This window comes from Ornithorhynchus anatinus, chromosome 3 (assembly GCF_004115215.2).
Source record: "Ornithorhynchus anatinus isolate Pmale09 chromosome 3, mOrnAna1.pri.v4, whole genome shotgun sequence".
Lineage (NCBI taxonomy): Eukaryota > Metazoa > Chordata > Mammalia > Monotremata > Ornithorhynchidae > Ornithorhynchus > Ornithorhynchus anatinus.
Window position 1 is genome coordinate 10,493,822 of NC_041730.1, and position 19,828 is coordinate 10,513,649.

General features: G+C 47.3%; 1 non-coding gene across 1 annotated transcript; it reads right to left on the reverse strand.

Annotated features, from left to right (window-relative positions):
- Positions 1 to 14,808: 14,808 nt before the first annotated feature.
- LOC114810483 lies at positions 14,809 to 14,946 on the reverse strand. Its single transcript, XR_003758182.1, has one exon. It is a non-coding gene; the product is annotated as a small nucleolar RNA SNORA7 (small nucleolar RNA).
- Between the last annotated feature and the right edge of the window lie 4,882 nt (positions 14,947 to 19,828).

Here is a 19,828-nt window from a genome sequence, read left to right on the forward strand (position 1 = left end):
GTCACACAGCTGACAAGGAGCAGAGCCGGGATTCAAACCCATGACCTCTGGCTCCCAAGCCCGAGCTCTTTCCACTGAGCCACGCCGCTTCTCAGCTGTAATAATAACTGTGGCGTTTTTTACATGCCTACTATGTGCTAAGCACTGTACCAAGTCCTGGGGTAGATACAAGTTAATCAGGTTGGACACAGTCCCTGTCCCGCGTGGTCCGCACGGTATGAAAGGGAGGGAGAACAGGTATTGAATTCCTATTTTACAGATGAGGAAACCGAGGTGCAGAGAATCAATCCATCCGTCGTATTTACTGAATGCTAACTGTGTGCAGAGCACTGTGCTAAGTAACTGGGGAGAGTACACTAGACTACAGCGTGGCTCAGTGGAAAGAGCCCGGGCTTGGGAGTCAGAGGTCATGGGTTCGACTCCCAGCTCTGCCACTTGTCATCTGGGTGACTGTGGGCAAGTCACTTCACTTCTCTGTGCCTCAGTTCCCTCATCTGTAACATGGGGATTAACTGTGAGCCTCACGTGAGACGACCTGATGACCCTGTATCTCCCCCAGCGCTTAGAACAGTGCTCGGCACATAGTAAGCGCTTAACAAATACCAACGTTATTATTATTATTGATAGATCTGGTAGACGTGTTCCCTGCCCTCTAGGAACTTCCAGTCTAGAGGAGGAGCTTGCAGTCTAGAGGAAGTGAAGTGACTAGTTTAAGGTCACGCTGCAGACAAACGGCAGAACTGGGATTAGAATAGTGTCCTCTGACTCCCGGGGCCTGAGTCCTTTCCCTTAGGACACACCTGAAGATGGGGAAAGTAAAGTAAGGCACAGATGAGGTCACTAGTTGATTGGGTCTCTTTGTCTCTCTACTTTTCATTCATTCGTTCATTTGATCAAATTTACTGATGATGACGATGGCATTTGCTAAGCGCTTACAATGTGCCAAGCGCTGTTCTAAGCCCTAGGGTAGATACAGAGTAATCAGGTTGTAATAATAATAATGATAATGTTGGCATTTGTTAAGCGCTTACTATGTGCACAGCACAGTTCTAAGCGCTGGGGTAGATACAGGGTCATCGGGTTGTCCCACGTGAGGCTCACAGTTATTCCCCATTTTACAGATGAGGTCACTGAGGCACAGAGACGTGAAGTGACTTGCCCACAGTCACACAGCTGACGAGTGGCAGAGCCGGGATTCGAACCCATAACCTCTTGACTCCCAAGTCCACGCTCTTTCCACTTTGCCACGTCCTACGTGAGGCTCACAGTTTGAATCCCCATTTACAGCTGAGGTAACTGAGGCGCAGAGAAGATAAGTGGCTTGCCCAAGGTCCCACAGCAGGCAAGTGGCAGAGCTGGGATTGGAACCCACGGCCTCTGACTCCCAAGCCCATGATCTTTTCACTAAGCCACGCCGCTTCTCTGACTTTATTGAGCACTTACTGTGTGCAGAGCACTTTACTAAGCGCTTGGGAAAGTACAGTACAACAATAGAGTGACATTCCCTGCCCACAACGAGCTCACCGTCTGGAGTTGGGGAAGCGGACTTCAGTACAAAGAAAGAACATTTTGATCCCTGCTCTCAGTCCTACCCTCAATCCCTCCTCTTGATCTCTACCTTCAACCCTCTACATGTTTTAGCAGAATCTCTCCCAGGGCTTGGGACTCACCCTTTTCCTCTGTGTTAGCCTTTTTTTTTTTTTAAATGGTATTTGTTAAGTGCTTACTATGTGCTGGGCACTCTACTAAGTGCTGGGTTCGATACAGGAGCATCAGGATGGACACAGTCCCTATCCCACGTGAGGCTCAGAGTCTTTATCCCCATTTTACAGAGGAGGTAACTGAGGCACAGAGAAGTTAAGTGACTCGCCCAGGTTCATACAGCAAACAAGTGGCTGAGCGAGGATTAGAACCCAGGTCCCCTGACTTTCAGGGCTGTGCTCTTCCTATTAGGCTTTATTATCCACCTGAAGACGTGTTTCAGGCTCAACACCAGTTATTCCGTTGCTGAATTGCACTTTCCAAGCGCTTAGTACAGTGCTCTGCACACTGTAAAAGCTCAATAAATGGAATGAATGAATGAATTCCACTTGAGTTTCAACCCTATCAATCAAATAATCAATCAATCAATGGTTTTTATTGAGCTCTGATTGCATGCAGAGCACTGTAGAGAGCAGCGTGGTCTAGTGGATAGAACACGGACCTGGGAGTCAGAAGGACCTGGGTTCTAATTCAATATCTGCCACACATCCACGGTGTGAACATGAGCAAGTCACAGAACTTCTTTGGGTCTCAGTTACCTCATTCATAAACTGGGGATTAAGGGTGTGAGCCCTAATTTTTTTTTTTTTTTGGTATTTGTTAAGCGCTTACTACGTGCCGAGCACTGTTCTAAGCGCCGGGGTTGACACAGGGGAATCAGGTTGTCCCACGTGGGGTTCACAGTCTTAAACCCCATTTTACAGATGAGGTAACTGAGGCCCGGATAAATTAAGTGACTTGCCCAAAGTCACACAGCTGACAAGCCTGGGCTTCGGACTCAGAGGTCATGGGTTCCACTCCCGGCTCTGCCACTTGTCAGCTGTGTGACTGTGGGCAAGTCACTTCACTTCTCTGCGCCTCAGTTCCCTCATCTGTAAAATGGGGATTAAGACTGTGAGCCCCACGTGGGACAACCTGATTCCCCTGTGTCTACCCCGGCGCTTAGAACAGTGCTCTGCACGTAGTAAGCGCTTAACAGATACCAACATTGTTATTGTTATTAAGTGGCCGAGCCGGCATTCGAACGCATGACCTCCGACTTCAAAGCCCGTGCTCTTTCCACTGAGCCACGCTGCTTCTCGACGCTTCTCTAATGGGACAGGGACTGTGTCCAACTGGATTAACTTGTATCTACTCCAGTGCTTAGCACACAGTAATTATTATTATTATTTCTATGCTCCTAGGAGAGTGTAATACAATAGAGTTGGTAGAAGGTTTCCCTTCCTACAAGGAGCTTGCAGCCAAGAGGGCTGCCACTTTTCCTCTTAAAGCCCAGAGTGCTGCTCTATAAAAGTGACCAAAATGAAAGAAGGCTGTTTGGGCTTTGCCACCCTTGGATACGTGCTGATATAGTCCCCAAATTTTGAGGTGGCTTCTTCAATTCTAGGTTTGCGTTTTGGGTCGGATGAACGGTCCCATCATCACCACGGCACTAAAGTCGTTGTGGGCAGGGAATATGTGTGTTTATTGTTGTATTGTGCTCTCCCACGTGTTTAGTACAGTGCCCTGTACAAGTTAGGTCCTCAATAAATGTGATTGAATGAATGAATTTATAGAGTGCGCACCACGGGGATCCCGTGGCCTGCCCTGAGAGAAATCGAATGAAGATGGACAGATATTGTCTCTGTCCTCACCGAGCTGATCATTCTTCTCCGCTCTTGGAAGTTGTCGCGGGGAACTCACTGGATCCCACTGGTTTCCCCCAATCTCTCACTGGGGGAATGATCCACCATGCCTTTCTTATGGTATTTGCTGAGCGTTTATTCTGTGCCAGGCACTCTACTAAGTACCGGGGTAGACACAGGATAATCAAGTTGGACACAGTCCACATCCCACGTGACACTCACGGTCTGAATCCCCATTTTACAGATGAGGTAACCGAGGCCCAGAGATGTTAAGCGGCGGGCCCGAGGTCACACGGTAGAGAAGTGGCAGAGCCAGGAATAGATCCCAGGTCCTTCTGACTCCCAGGCCTGTATTCTAGCCACTGGCCCGCGTGGCTTCTCACCCACCTCCCTGCCTACCGCTTACCTGCCTACCACCTTACTCCACATCGGCCAGAAACCCTCCGTCCACGCTCAAAGAGGCCTCCCAGATGAAATATTAAGAGATCCTCAGTGTCGGCCACCAGCTATTAGTCTCTTAGACGGTCCAAACCCAGAACTGCGAACTTAGGAAACCCTCCGTGGGCTTCGGCTCAGATTGCCAGGCAGGACGATGGACGCGTCTGGCTCAGATGGTCAGTTGGGGCTCCTGGAGGCCACGAGCCACCCTCGGGGCCCTTCACAACTTTCACAAAGAAACACCAACCCCGATGGGGTAAGATCCCGGAGGCTTGGCCCCTCTCTCCAAGAGCCATGGTGGTGGGGGGGGGGGGGGGGGCGCAAGGGATTTTGGAGGCTCTCCTGAGTTAGCCCACCCTCTCCCGGGGTCAAGACGGACGGGCACTGAGAGCCCAAGGGCTCCTCTCCGCAAGCGATTCCGAGCACGCGATCGCAGCCAATTAACGTGGGAACGGTGTCATCTCTAGAAATAGCATTTTAATGAGTGATAGCTCCAGGATAAATTGTCATCTCGTGATCCCTCGTTAGAGTACTTAATTAGATCCATCATAAAATATATCGATAAATTCCACTGAGCGAGTCCGTATGATATATAACTTTCTCCGTACTCCCCTTGGCCTCTTCAGTGCCCCCACCTCCCCAAACACACCCCCTAGAGTAGAGGAAAGAAGCATAGGGAAGGGGCTGGAAGTTCGGAGAATCATCCCAAAATGGGTTGCGGAAGGAGAGGGAAGGCAGTGGTGCTTCGTGACTGGTTGGGATTAGCCGGGTTGCAGATATCTATCCCGACCCTGCCCCTTGTCAGTTGTGTGAGTGTGGGCAAGTCACTTCACTTCTCTGTGCCTCACTTTCCTCATCTGTAAAATGGGGATGAAGACCGCGAGCCTCACGTGGGACAACCTCATTCCCCTGTATCTACCCCAGCGCTTAGAACGGTGCTCCGCACGTAGTAAGCGCTTAACAAATACCAACATTACCGCCGTTATTATATAGAGAAGCAGCGTGGCTCAGCGGAAAGAGCACGGGCTTTGGAGCCGGAGGTCACGAGTTCGAATCCCGGCTCCGCCACTCGTCGGCTGTGTGACTGTGGGCAAGTCACTTCACTTCTCTGGGCCTCAGTTCCCTCATCTGTAAAATGGGGATGAAGACCGTGAGCCCCACGTGGGACGACCTGATTCCCCCGTGTCTACCCCAGCGCTTAGAACAGTGCTCTGCGCATAGTAAGCGCTTAACAAAATACCAACATTAATATCTCTAACCTGAGATTTTGCAGGAAACAAGACCATAGAAAATTTTGAGCACGAGAGCTGCGACTTCTCCGTCTTCCACCCAAAGGACCTTAGCTCCAGCCCCCACGACTCCAGTCCTCCCAATCCAGTCCCGACTCCGGTCCTCCCATTCCAGGCCCCCACTTCATTCCCCTGCTCTAGTCTTCCCACACCAGGCTCCCACTCCAGTTCCCCATTCTAATCCCCCACTCCAGTCCTCCTCCTCAGCGTCCTCTCTCTCGTTTCCTGCTCCTACTCCAGACTCCAGTCCCCCGACTGGGGGCTCCCTCACTCCGGATCCCATGTTTCTTCTCAGAGCTGATGGGAAAACCCACTGGGAAGGGTAACACAGATGCCCGGGATACAGTGGAGAAGGTCATCTGGGAAATGAACTTCTGCCACCTTGAGAGAATCGGGGCAACGGGGCAGAACCTGAGTCAGAGATGAGGGTTCAGTCCTCGCCTGTGTGTGAACGTAACGACTGATCCTCTTATCTGGACGAGGCGATATCCTCCTGCAGAGAAATGCCTACCAGTTTTGCGATTTTCTAAGATCAATAACACGTAGTAATCTGCCCTTTTTTATGGTATTTGTTAAGGACATATTTGTCAGGCACTATACTAAGAACTGGGGTCGATAATAACAATAATGATGGTAATTGTTAAGCGCTTACTATGTGCCAAGCACTGTTCTAAGCTCTGGCTTAGATACGAGGTAATACAGTTGTTTCACGGGGGCTCACAATCTTACTCCCCATTCGTTCATTCAGTCGTATTTATTGAGCACTTGCTGTGTGCAGAGCACTGTACTAATTGCTTGGAAAGTACAATTAGGCAAAAAATAGAGACAATCCTTACCCAACAACAGGCTCACAGTCCAGAAGGGGGAAGACGAGGTAACTGAGTCCCAGGCAAGTTAACTGACTTGCCCCAGATCACACAACTGGCAAGTGGCAGAGCTGGGATTAGAACCCATGACCTCTGATTCCCAAGCCCGTGTTCTTCCACTTAAGCCACAATACAAGATAACCTGGTTGAACCCAGTCCATAACCCACATGGGGCTCACAGACTTAATCCCCATTTTATAGATGAGGGAACTGAGGCACAGAGAAGTAAAGTGATCTGGCGAAATCACATAGCAAACAAGTGAGTTCATTATGGGCAGGGAATGTGTCTCTTTATTGTTATATTAATAGTAACGGTACTTATTAAGTGCTTAATACGTGCCAAGCACTGTTCTAAGTGCTGGGATAGATATGAGTTAATCACGTTGGTCACAGTCCCTGTCCTACATGGGGCTCACACTCTCAATCTTCATTTTATAGGTGAGGTGACTGAGGACCAGAGAAGTGAAGTGACTTGCCTGAGGTCACACAGCAGACATGTGGCAGAGTCGGGATGAGAACCCGTGACTTCTAACTCCCAGGGCCGTGCTCTTATTGCAGTTGTTCTCGTCTGCCCGTCTCCCCCGATTAGACCGTGCGCCCGTCAAAGGGCAGGGACTGTCTCTATCTGTTACCGATTTGTGCATTCCAAGCGCTCGGTACAGTGCTCTGCACACAGTAAGCGCTCAGTGAATACTATTGAATGAATGAATGAATGAATTAGGTCACGCTGCTTCTCTGATGGCACTCTGATGACACTGGATTGTAGCGTGGCTCAGTGGAAAAGAGCCCGGGCTTCGGAGTCAGAGGTCATGAGTTCGACTCCCGGCTCTGCCACTCGTCAGCTGTGTGACTGTGGGCGAGTCACTCAACTTCTCTGTGCCTCAGTTCCCTCATCTGTAAAATGGAGATGAACCGTGAGCCTCACGTGGGACAACCTGATCACCCTGGATCTCCCCCGGCGCTTAGAACAGTGCTCGGCACATAGTAAGCGCTTAAATACCAACATTATTATTACTCTCCCAAGCGCTTAGTACAGAGCTTTGCACACAGTAAGTGCTTAATAAGTATTATTGAATGAAGTGGCATAATGGGGATTAGAACCTGGGTCATTCTGACTCCTAAAGCCATGCTCTATCCACTAGGCCATGCTGCTTCTCTGTTTTCTGTAGCTTCTTAGGCCCGGTAACATGTGCAGGCATATAGATACCGTTCATTTAATGAATTATCTTCCAGATTTAAAGTATGAAAACAAAATAGTGATTTGCCAGACAAAATAATGTGCATTTAAAGTTACCCTCAGACAAATATTGAAATTATCATTACAAAGTAAATGCAAATGTGGTTTTCAAATCATAAAGGTATTTCAAGCCACGCTAAATGAGAAATTATTTGAACTCATAATATAATCCAATGGCAGCTGCTACTCTTAAGCACTTTCTGATAATTAAGGGAGGGCAGCAATAGCTCTCTGGAGATTTGGACAATTGTCTGAATTTTTGAAATTAAAAATATCATCAAATGAATCACTACCAGCAGTGTCAATAAAGGAAAAGAGGAAAGAAAAGCAGCAGGGACAATAGAAAACAATTTCAAAAGATGAAGAAAAATGTGTAAAAAAAAATCAGAAAAGAGGAAAATCTGGATTCCTTTTCTTCAAAAAAAAGATCTTGGGTTTTGAGTGGAAATTGTGTTAATTATGTAAGTACAGTTGATTGCCATCAAAATCTGGAGTCTGTACAATATTGGTAAACTTGTAGGTGGAGATCATACCATACTCTCCCAATTACTTACTCCAGGGCTCAGCTCAAGGTAAGTGCTCAATAAATACCACAGTTTGATTATGGGGCATGTCAAAGACAGAAACCATGGCTAATCCTTCCCTGGGTTTTCTTTTCCAGTGCTTAATACATTGCTCTACACCCAGTACGGGCTTAATAAATGCTATTACAGCTTGTTACCAACATACGACTAGGTGGCTCAGTGGAAAGAGCCTGGGCTTCGGAGTCAGAGGTCATGTGTTCGACTCCCGGCTCTGCCACTTGTCAGCTGTTTGACTGTGGACGAGTCACTTCACCTCTCTGTGCCTCGGTTACCTCATCTGGAAAATGGGGATTAACTGTGAGCCTCACGTGGGACAACCTGATTACCCTGGATCTACCCCAGCGCTTAGAACAGTGCTCCGCACATAGTAAGCGCTTAACAAATACCAACATTATTGTTAGTTGGTGCCCGGCTCCGCCGCTAGTCGGCTGTGTGACCTTGGGCAAGTCACTTGACTTCTCTGTGCCTCAGTTCCCTCATATGTCAAATGGGGATTAAAACCGTGAGCCCCACGTGGGACAACCTGATCACCTTGTATCCCCCCGCGCTTAGAACAGGGCTTTGCACTTAGTAAGAACTTAATAAATACCACAATTTATATATTTTTTTAATGCTGCCTTTGCCAGTCCTTCCCATCCCTCCTGTCCCCGGGGTTTGGGCAGGGTGGGGCAAGGAGTGTGACCCATATTCATGTTCATACCCGAGGGGAGGGGCGCTCTGCCTCTCCATCCACCAGCTTCTCACCCACCCTTGGCACAGACATGGCTCTATAAGGCAGCCTTGCCTTTTCTGCTCCCCTGGGGTGGATCACCCCAAAAAGGTGACCAATTGTCCAGATACGGAGCAGTATTGTTGGAGGCCCATCAAAGGGGAAGTATCAATAATAGTAATAATAATATTTGTCACGCACTTACCGAGTGCCCAGCACTGTCCTAAGCAATGGGGTAGATATAAAATAATGAGGTTAGATGCTGACCCGTTCCACACAGGGCCCATTGTCTGAGAAAGACGGGGATCGAGTATTCCATCCCTATTTAAAGATAAAGGAAACTGAGGCTGAGAAAATTTAATTGACTCGTCCAAGCTCACTCAGCGGGCAAGTGGAGGATCTGGGATTAGAACCCAGGTCCTCTGACTCTCAGACATGGGCTTCTTCCACTCTTCCGTCCGCGTCAGCTAACACTTGCATCCGTGCCCTTTGAGCTCTTGGTGTTCACCCCACTCTCGGCCCCACAGCACTCATGTACGCATCTGTAAATGATTTGCATTATATTAATGTGTCTACCGGCTCCGTTATATTGTACTTTCCCAAGCGCTTAGAACAGTGCCCTGCACACAGCGAGCACTCAATAAATGTCATCGTTTGAGTGATTGATAGGGAAAGCCTAGGCGATCACAGCCTGATGGGATTATCCCTGCCACTGAATATGAGTCAACGCAATCAGTCCATCGTATTTACTGAGCACTTATTGTGTTCAGAGCACTGTAACAAGCGCTTAGAATACAGTGTAAAAGTTGGTAGACATATATCCTGACCGCAGCGAGCTTAATTCCACTGGTTTGTCAGCTCTTTGAGGGTAGCAATCGTATTTACTACCTCCATTCCACTCTCCCAACTGCTCAGTACAGCGCTCTGCATACAGTAGGCACTCAATAAATGCCGTTGACAGATTAAGCCCGAGAGGATCGATCCAGGGACCGGGGACATGGGGTGGGGTGGGGTTTAAGCCTGTGTCGACCCCTGGGGTTACGTTTCCGTGACCCAGCAGACAGGTTGCCTCTGATGGCTTCTATTTTCTCTTTCCCCTGAAGTATTTTACCAAGGATCTACCCTTATTCTAGACTGCTTCATATCTAAGAAGTGATTTCTTAAAAAAACGGTTTTCATCCCCCAAACACGCGACGTACGTGGGGCGAGTCATGCCGAGGGAGAAATCGGGCCTCGGGGTTTCCGGTCTTAACCAATTCTGCCGAAAGGGTGGAGGTGGCTCTCAGAGCGTCCAAGCTGCCAGAAGTGTCATCTGAATCACGACCCTAAATCGCCTTTGCCGACATGCACTTTCGCCTCCGAACGGGGGGAAATGTACGCTGCAGACGTCCGCTACTCCGGTGTCCTTACTTCGGTTGACTCTATTATGCATTTAATTTATTTTCCCCAGGACTCCGCAGAAGCTTCTTATTTAACACTGACAATTTACAAATTCCGTCTGACAATTCTTTCCATTTGATAAATTCATAACTCAAGGGCCGCAGAAATGGAACGGGAATGTTTGTAGGTCCTCTTGGAGGAAGCGAGGGGGTTTATTTGATCTGTATATTCTTCACTACCTACTGCCATCTACTGCAAGATGATCTGTAATGCAAATAGACCCACTTGGGAAGAATTTTTTGGTCCTCGTTTCTAATGACGCCGTGGGCGCCGCAAGTTAGAAGTGATTTGTCGTTTAACTTTGGGGATTGTTGGTCTTTCATCTTGTGGGGGGGGGGGGCAGTCAAGGAGGTCATGAGGAGACAGCGTGGCCTAATAGAGCCTGGAACTGAGACAGGAGACCAGCGTTTTAGCTCCACTTAGCTGTGTGACCTTGGGCAAGTCACTCAACCCCTCTTTGGACCTCAGTTTTCTCATCTGTAAAAGGGGGTTAGGATGAATTCATTCATTCAATAGTATTTATTGAGCGCTTACTATGTGCAGAGCACTGTACTAAGCGCTTGGGATGAACAAGTCGGCAACAGATAGAGACGGTCCCTGCCGTTTGACGGGCTTACGGTCTAATCGGGGGAGACGGACAGACGAGAACGATGGCACTAAACAGCGTCAAGGGGAAGAACATCTCGTAAAAACAATGGCAAATAAATAGAATCGAGGCGATGTACAATTCATTAACAAAATAAATAGGGTAACGAAAATATATACAGTCGAGCGGACGAGTACGGTGCTGTGGGGATGGGAAGGGAGAGGTGGAGGAGCGGAGGGAAAAGGGGAAAATGAGGCTTTAGCTGCGGAGAGGTAAAGGGGGGATGGCAGAGGGAGTAGAGGGGGAAGAGGAGCTCAGTCTGAACTGTGAAACACCCATGAAGGACGGGGGCAGTTGCCAATCTGATAACTTGTATAATAATGATGGTATCTGTTAAGCGCTCACTATGTGCCAAGCACTGTTCATTCATTCATTCAATAGTATTTATTGAGCGCTTACTATGTGCAGAGCACTGTACTTAGCGCTTGGAATGTACAAATCGGTAACAGATGGAGACAGTCCCTGCCCTATGACGTTCTAAGCCCTGGGGTAGATACAAGGTAATCAGACTGTCCCACGGGTTTCATCCCCATTTGACAGATGAGGTAACTGAAGCAGAGAGAAGTTAAGTGACTTGCCCAAAGCCACACAGCTGCCGAGTGGCAGAGGTGTGATTAGAACCCACGACCTCTGACTCCTCAGCCCGTGCTCTTTCCCTTAAGCCACAGGCCCCAGATCTCAGCAAACCAATCAGTCAGTCAATGAATAGTATTTACTGAGTATTAAGCGCTTAACAAATACCAACGTTATTATTATTTACTAGAGAAGCAGCCTGGCCTCGTGGAAGAGTAGAGGCCTGGGAGTCAGAGGACCTGGGTTCTAATCCAGGCTCCCTCACTTGTCTGCTGGGTGACCTAGGGCAAGTCACTTACCTTCTCTGAGCCTCAGTTACCTCATCTGTAACATAGGGACTAAGGCTGTGATTCCTGAAGTAAACTGTGTCCATCCTTGCAACTATTGCAGCAGTTAGTACAGTGCCTGGCACCTAGTAGACACTTGAAGTAAACACTTAAAGTAAACACTTAGTAAACACATCGCCCTGATTCCATTTATTTGCTATTGTTTTAATGAGCTGTTCATCCCCTCGATTCTATTGATTGCTACTGTTCTCGTCTGTCCGTCTCCCCCGATTAGACCGTGCGCCCGTCAAAGGGCAGGGACTGTCTCTATCTGTTACCGATTTGTACATTCCAAGTGCTTAGTACAGTGCTCTGCACATAGTAAGCGCTCAATAAATACTATTAAATGCCATTGTTATTATTACTATTACTAAAAAACAGAGATGGCAGGCACTACCTCTGCCTTCAAGGAGCTTACAGTCAAGTGGAGCTTACTGGTAAAGATTTTGCTTTTGAAGGACTCATTCTTGTCTCTGTTTGGGTCACGAATCTATTTGTAGGTGATTGAGTACAGAGTCAGGTGGTTGTGTCTAATTCACCCTAGTCACTATTAAGGACTCTTTCACCGACACATCCACTTCCCTTCTTCCTCCACTCTGTACAGTATTTCAGCGCCAGTCTCCGCTGCTAGACTGTAAGCTCCTCAAAGGCAGGAACTTCTACCTCTATTATACTCTCTGAGTGCTTAGTACAGTGTTTTGCACAAAAGATGCTCAATACATACTCCTGGCTGATCAGCAGATTAGCTCAGTAGAGCATCCAGAACACGAGAAAAGAACTGCTATTTTTTTTTACTACATTTACTGGCAACGAATGAAACTGGATCTTTTGGTAAAGTAGGAATCACAGCAAGTTGATGAGAAAATGAAGGCCAGTCCTTTCTATTTCTCTGAAGAGTGAGGATTGCATTAACTATTTCTAAATGAAGCACGGAAAGAGCGTAGAAATGAGAGTTAGAATCAATTAATGGTATTTATTCAGTGCTTATTGTGTACACAACACTTTACTAAGCAGTTGGGAGAGTACAATAAAATAGAGTTGATGTACACATTCCCTAATCTAGTCCTGATTCAGCCATTTACCTGCTGTATGACCTTAGACAAGTCATTTAAACTTTCCGCACCTTAGTTTCTCACCTGTAAAATGGGAATCAAATCTCTTTTAAACTGTATGGAACAGGGACTGTTTTCAATCTGATTATCTTGTATCTATCCTAATGCTTAGCCCATTACTTGGCATCTTTATTACATTAATAGTATTTTTAGATGAAACTTTCAAGCTGCCAAGACTCTTTTGGTGCTTTTTTGTTTCCATGGTACTTGTTAAGCATTTACTATATTCGATTCACTGTACTAAACTCTGGGGTCAAGAGTTTAGTAATCAGATAAACAGATAATCAGATTAGCTAATTTCCCTGCCCCCATGGGACTAACAGTTTGAATTCCCATTTTACAAGTGAGGAAACTGAAGCCCCCGAGAAGTTAAATGACTTGCCCAAGATCACACAGCAGACAAGTGGCAGAGCTGGGATTAGAACCCCAGTCCTCTGACTCCCAGGCCCATTTTTTTTCATTATATTCAGCTACTTCCCCATAAGCACCTCAAGCATAAATTTTTGCTACTCAGAAAGAGTCGTTCCTAGGACAGACCTGGAACTGGAAGAAAAAATAATCCTCAAAAGGCCATTCAGTTCATTCTTCTGCATCCTGGAAGGAAGAAACAAATACCGTCCCTGAAAGATAGCTCTCTGCCTTTCCTCCAAAACCTCCTCAAGGAGAGTTGGACACTTTTCATGATAATCTGTTTCAGCATCTCCCAGCATGACGGTCAGGAAGTTATTCCCAATATCTTACCTAAATCCTTCCTGCTGCAATTTCAGCTCATTCCCTTACTGGGAAAAAAAGAAGAGTTGTTTGACATGTGGCTTTTAGAATGAGGAATTTATGTAACCTCCCCCTCCCCATCCCATTCCTCCAACCCCTCCACCACCTGTTCCTCAGCTCTCCCCTCTCCAGGTTGAATAATCCCAAATATTTTTAGTCTTTTCTCAAAAGATCCATTTCCTCCACCTCGACTCATTCCAGTGGTGATTCTCTCACTTTTCATGAGTTGATGATAGCATCCACAGCTGGAATATTAATAGTAATAATAATTGTGGTATCTGTTATGTGCTTCCCAGGCACCAAGCACTGTACTGAATGCTGGGGCAGATGCCAGTCCTCTAATTAAAGCCTGTTTCCTCCATGAATGAACAGAGGTGAACTGGTGGCATGACGTCGTCTTCCCCTTGCCCCCCCTGCCCACCCCTACAATTAGTCCCCATTTTTTTCAGCCCATCCTGGCTTGCTTCTTCACCATGTGCCCACCATTGATTTCCGGTTCTCTCCCTGTCACTTTGACCTTTCATTCATTCAATCCTATTTACCGAGCGCTTACTCTGGTATCTGTTAAAATAGCGCAGAGCACTGTACTAAGCGCCTGGGAGAGCACAGTATAACAATAAACAGATACATTCCCTGCCACGATGAGCTTACAGTCTAGACCTGCAGAATTCTCAGCCAAATTTCCCAACCCTAGGCTTAACCTGGGGACTGTTGCCTGGTTTTCCATCCTGCCAGCGTTATCCTTTCTGGGCCTCCAGACATCAGCTTGGTGTACTGGATTGACCAGACATCAGCTTGGTGTACTGAGACCTTGGGAGAATGCAATAGAGTTTGTAGGTACAATCCCCGCTCTCAAGGAATTTACAGTTTGTTTCGCAGTGCGCACTTTTCCAACTTGTCACGATGATTTCGCCCCTCTAATGCCAACCTACTTGCTGACCCCCAGTCTAGTCTATTTTGCTGCTGACCCTTCACCCACATCCTGACTCTGGCCTGGAACTCCCCCCTTCTTCAAGTCCCACAGACAATCACTCTCTACATCTTTCAATGCCCTACTAAAATCACTTCGCCTTCAAGTTGGCCTTCCCTGACTAACCCCTCATTCCCCTTCCTTCCTCTCTTTTCCATGTCACCCTTACACTCGGATTGGTATTTTTTAAGCACCTAATAGTCATCCCACCTTCAACCCCAAAGCACTTGTATCCATCTTGTCTTATGCCTTGAGTCATTTCCGACCCTTAGTGACACCACGGACACATCTCTCCCAGACCACCCCGCTCTCCATCGGCAATTGTCCTGTAGTGGATCCATAGAGCTTTCTTGGTCAAAACCTGGAAGTGGTTTACCGTCACCACCTTCGGCGCAGTAACTCGAGTCTCCGCGCTCGACTCTCTCCCATGCTGCTGCTGCCCGGCATGGGGCTGAGTTTTGCCTTGCAGCAGATTGCCTTCCACTCGCTAGCCACACCCCAAGCTAGGAATGGAATGGTTAGGCCTCTGCTTGACTCTCCCTCCCATAGCTGTGAATGGTAGAGTACTGGAAACTCTCCAGGTGTGACCCTGAGAGAGAGCTTATACCCATATCCATACTTTATTTCAATTCATTTCCCCCTCTAGATTGTAAGCTCCTTGCAAACAAGGAAGATGCCTACCATATCTGTTGTATTGTACTCTCCCAAGCTTTTAACATAATGCTCTGCATGCAGTAAATGCTCAGTATATATGACTGATTGACTGATAGGTAATTTTGAGATTGACCCAGTCCTCTACTATTCTAACTCAGCAACCTCATTAGCAAATTTATGAGCGCCCGTGCAATTAATAAAATGATAAGCAGCGTGGCCTATTAGAGCATGGACCTGGGAGTCAGGAGGATCTGGATCCTCATCCAGGCTCCACCACTTGTCTGCTGTGTGGCCTTGAGCATATCGTTTCACTTCTCTGCACCTCAGTTACTCCATAGGTGAAATGGGGATTAAGACTGTGAGCCCCATGTGGGTCAGGGACTATATTCTACCCGATTACCTTGTATCTATCCAGAGCTTAATACAGTGTATGGCACATACAAAGTGCTTAATGAATACCATAAAAAATTTAATAAACGACTAAGGTCTTATTGTGCTGAGAGACACATAGAATACAGTCAATTTTGTCACCCCCCACTTTCCTGCAGTCGTCTCACCCTACTCCTCTTTCACCATCTCTACCACCCAGAGGCTGACTGGGAAAAATCAATAGATCACTCTCTGGGGAGAGTACTCTGCCTCCCTCCTTTTCAATACTCAGAAAATGCTCTCATTCAAGGCTAATCCACTTTCCCAAGGTTGATTGTGCTCATTCATTCAATCATTCAATTCATTCAATCATTTATTGAACGCTTACTGTGTGCAAGGAATTGAACTAAGCACTTGGGAGACTCGTTCCCTGCCCACAACGAGTTTATAGTCTGGAAGGGGAGACAGACATTAATAGTCATAAATAATAATGTTGGTATTTGTTAAGCGCTTACTATGTGCAGAGCACTGCTCTAAGCGCTGGGGTAGACGCAGGGTGATCAGGTTGTCCCAGGTGGGGCTCAAAGTTTTAAGCCCCATTTTACAGATGAGGGAACTGAGGCACATAGAAGTTAAGTGACTTGCCCACAGTCACACAGCTGACAAGTGACTGAGCTGGGATTTGAACCCATGACTTCTGGCTCTCAAGCCCGTGCTCTTTCCACTGAGCTATGCTGCTTATAAAAAAATACTCCAGAAGAGCATGCTGCAAAGTTATCATTGAGGTCAGGAATAGCAGGCTGCACTCTCCCAGCAATCCAAACCTCTCACATTTTTACTACCCTTAAGCATCCCTTGGTTGGGGTGGGCCGGGGTTGGGGGGTAGACAGGGAGCAGCCATTATGATTAAGCAGTGTTCTGGGGCCGGCTCAGTGTCTGGTATTCTTTCTCTTACTGTGGCACCAAACGGTTCTCTGAGAAACTGAGGTACAGAGAGAAGTGACCCGTTCACAGTCATTCATTCATTCATTCATTCATTCATTCATTCAATAGTATTTATTGAGCGCTTACTAGGTGCAGAGCACTGTACTAAGCACTCGGAATGAACAAGTTGGCAACAGATAGAGACGGTTCCTGCCGTTTGACGGGCTTACGGTCTAATCGGGGCTCAGGACACCAGTCTTGGTCACTAGGCTACCAGACCAGTGCTCCTTCCACTCGAGCAGGCTGTGCTCCTCACTTAGTTTTCGCTGTCAAAATGTCAGTGAACTTTGGTGCATCTTGGGCAGGGTCAACTCAGGCCAGAGCAGTTCTTGGCTGATGACACAGGAAAGGCCAGGGTGCCCAGGATTGAGCATGTCACAGTTCAAGGGTCAGTGACTCAGAAGGTGACCCGGTCTCATTGCTAAAACTCAATGAGAAAGGGGGAGGACTTGACTTCCTTCTTGCTCCCCATTGTCATTTATGCACCAACCCACTTCTCCCATCATTTCTTTCCTTTAAAGCCCATAAAGCTCATCCACCTTCTCCCTCCTTTCCATATACTAGTCACAGTCATCTATAGTTCCTGAGGCCCCTCTTTCAACTTTCTTCATCATTTTGATCCCTTTTTCAGTTGCCTCCTCTCTTTCTCCACCTCTACAAGGTTCCTTGAGGCCTTCAATATAAAAATGAAAGTTCCCGACGATTTTTCTGCTGTCTGCTTCCTCTCCACTCCTCCACTCCACCACCCTCCTGCTCCACCCCATTTCATCTACTTATCAAGTTGGACGCACCCTCAATCTTATCGTCTCTTGTCACTGCACACGCTCTACCCTCACCAACTCTGAAATTCCTTTATTCATTCATTCAATAGTATTTATTGAGCACTTACTATGTGCAGAGCACTGTACTAAGCGCTTGGGACGAACAAGTCGGCAACAGATAGAGACGGTCCCTGCCGTTTGACGGGCTCACGGTCTAATCGGGGGAGACGGACAGACGAGAACGATGGCGATAAACAGAGTCGAGGGGAAGAACGTCTCGTAAAAACCGATGGCGACTAAATAGAATCGAGGCGATGTACAATTCATTAACAAAATAAATAGGGTAACGAAAATATATACAGTCGAGCGGACGAGTACGGTGCTGTGGGGATGGGAAGGGAGAGGTGGAGGAGCAGAGGGAAAAGGGGAAAATGAGGGTTTAGCTGCGGAGAGGTAAAGGGGGGATGGCAGAGGGAGTAGAGAGAGAAGGGGAGCTCAGTCTGGGAACGCCTCTTGGAGGAGGTGAGTTTTAAGTAGGGTTTTGAAGAGGGAAAGAGAATCAGTTCGGCGGAGGTGAGGAGGGAGGGCGTTCCGGGACCACGGGAGGACGCGGCCCGGGGGTCGACGGCGGGACGGGCGAGACCGAGGGACGGCGAGGAGGCGGGCGGCGGAGGAGCGGAGCGTGCGGGGTGGGCGGTGGAAAGAGAGAAGGGAGGAGAGGTAGGAAGGGGCGAGGTGATGGAGAGCCTCGAAGCCTAGAGTGAGGAGTTTTTGTCTGGAACGGAGGTTGATGGGCAACCACTGGAGTTGTTTAAGAAGGGGAGTGACATGCCCAGATCGTTTCTGCGGGAAGATGAGCCGGGCGGCGGAGTGAAGAATAGACCGGAGCGGGGTGAGAGAGGAGGAAGGGAGGTCAGAGAGAAGGCTGACACAGTAGTCTAGCCGGGATATAACGAGAGCCCGTAACAGTAAGGTAGCCGTTTGGGTGGAGAGGAAAAGGCGGATCTTGGCGATATTGTAGAGGTGAAACCGTCAGGTCTTGGTAACGGATAGGATGTGTGGGCCACAAGCTCCTCACCTGCCTTCTCTCCCACATACACCCGCCTCACAAATCTGTCTTATTTCCTCACTGAGACCTCAGATCTTTTGACCCCTTCCAATTTTCTAAAGTCCAGTCCATACTTCATACTGCTGCCTGAATCTTGGCCTTAAAAAGTGTTCACTTCAGGTCTCCTCACTCCTCTAAAACCTCCAATAGTTACCTATCCACCTCTGCGTCACACAGACACTCTGTACTATTAGGTTTAAAGCACTCAATCTGCTCTATTTCTCCTATCTTACTTCATTGATTTCCTAGTAAAAAGCAATCGATTCCTTCGTCCTCCAATGCCAACCTACAAACTAATTTGATCTTGTCTCTCTTGCCACTGACCCCTTGTCCACATAATTATGATAATAATAATAATAACTGGGTTTTTAAAGTGCTTACTATGTGTCAGGCACTGTACTAAGCGCTAGGGTGGATACAAGCAAATAGGGTTGGACAGTCCCTGTCCCGCACGGGGCTCCCAGTCTTAATCCTCATTTTAGAGATGAGGGAACTGAGGCACAAAGGAGTGACGTGACTTGCCCAAGGCCACATAGCGGACAAGTGGCAGAGCTGGGATTCGAACCATGACCTTCTGATTCCCAGACCTGTGCTCTATCCACTACACCGTGTTGCTTCCCCTCTTCCCTCCTGCCTCCAACTCCCTCCCCCTTCATATACATTAGACCACCACTCTCTGCATCTTCCAAACGTTATTAGAATCACATCTCCTCCAAGAGGCTTCCCCGATTTAGTCCTCCCTTTTTACGATCTCCCTTTCTTTCTATTATGTCGTGCACTTGAATCTGTACCCTTTAAGCACTTAATATTCACCCCACCATCAGGTGAATAAATACCTCACTGTATTTATGTACATATTGGTAATTGATTTTTATATCTGTTTCCCCTGTAAGGTTACTGTGGTCACTGTACTGTACTTGTACTTGTGTTGCTTTGTACTCTCCCAAGTACTTAAATTAGGGTTCTGCATGCACTAAGTGCTCAATAAATACCAACGATTGAGTGATTAGTTATCCAGCGCATTGCTGAGAATCCAAACTGAGTATCGTGGCAGCCCCTGGAGGGTTTCTGAAGGGAGCTCGGCCCTCAATTCTGTTTCAGGTTCCACCCTTTGAGTTGTATTTTGCTCACCCAAAAGGAGCATGTTCTGTAGCCATGGATTTACCTTTGGAATAATTGAGCTTTCCATTATTACTAATTGAAAAAGTAATCATTGCAGAAATCATTACTAATCAAACACCTGAAAGTTTGCATAGTGAAACAATCCATTTTCTACCGCTTGGCAATCCCCATGTGAAGCCGTGGTCAAACCAACTTTCAAACCCTCTACACGGGACATAAGCCCGGCCTCACTTCTAAACCAGAATGGGTTTTCAGAGATGGAAATGGTTACAAACTAAACTCTGGTTGTTGGTTTCGTTGATGAAATATACCTGCTGGTGTTTGACCCTTCATTGTTTGATTTCTAAACTAGTTTTCTTCCTCCATGCTGTAAACACCTAGAGAACAAAAATCACACATCCTGCTTCTGGTTCTCTCCTAAATGTTTAGTTCAGTGTTCTGAACTTAGTGCTAATTGAGTATAAGGAGTTGAGGAGGATAACT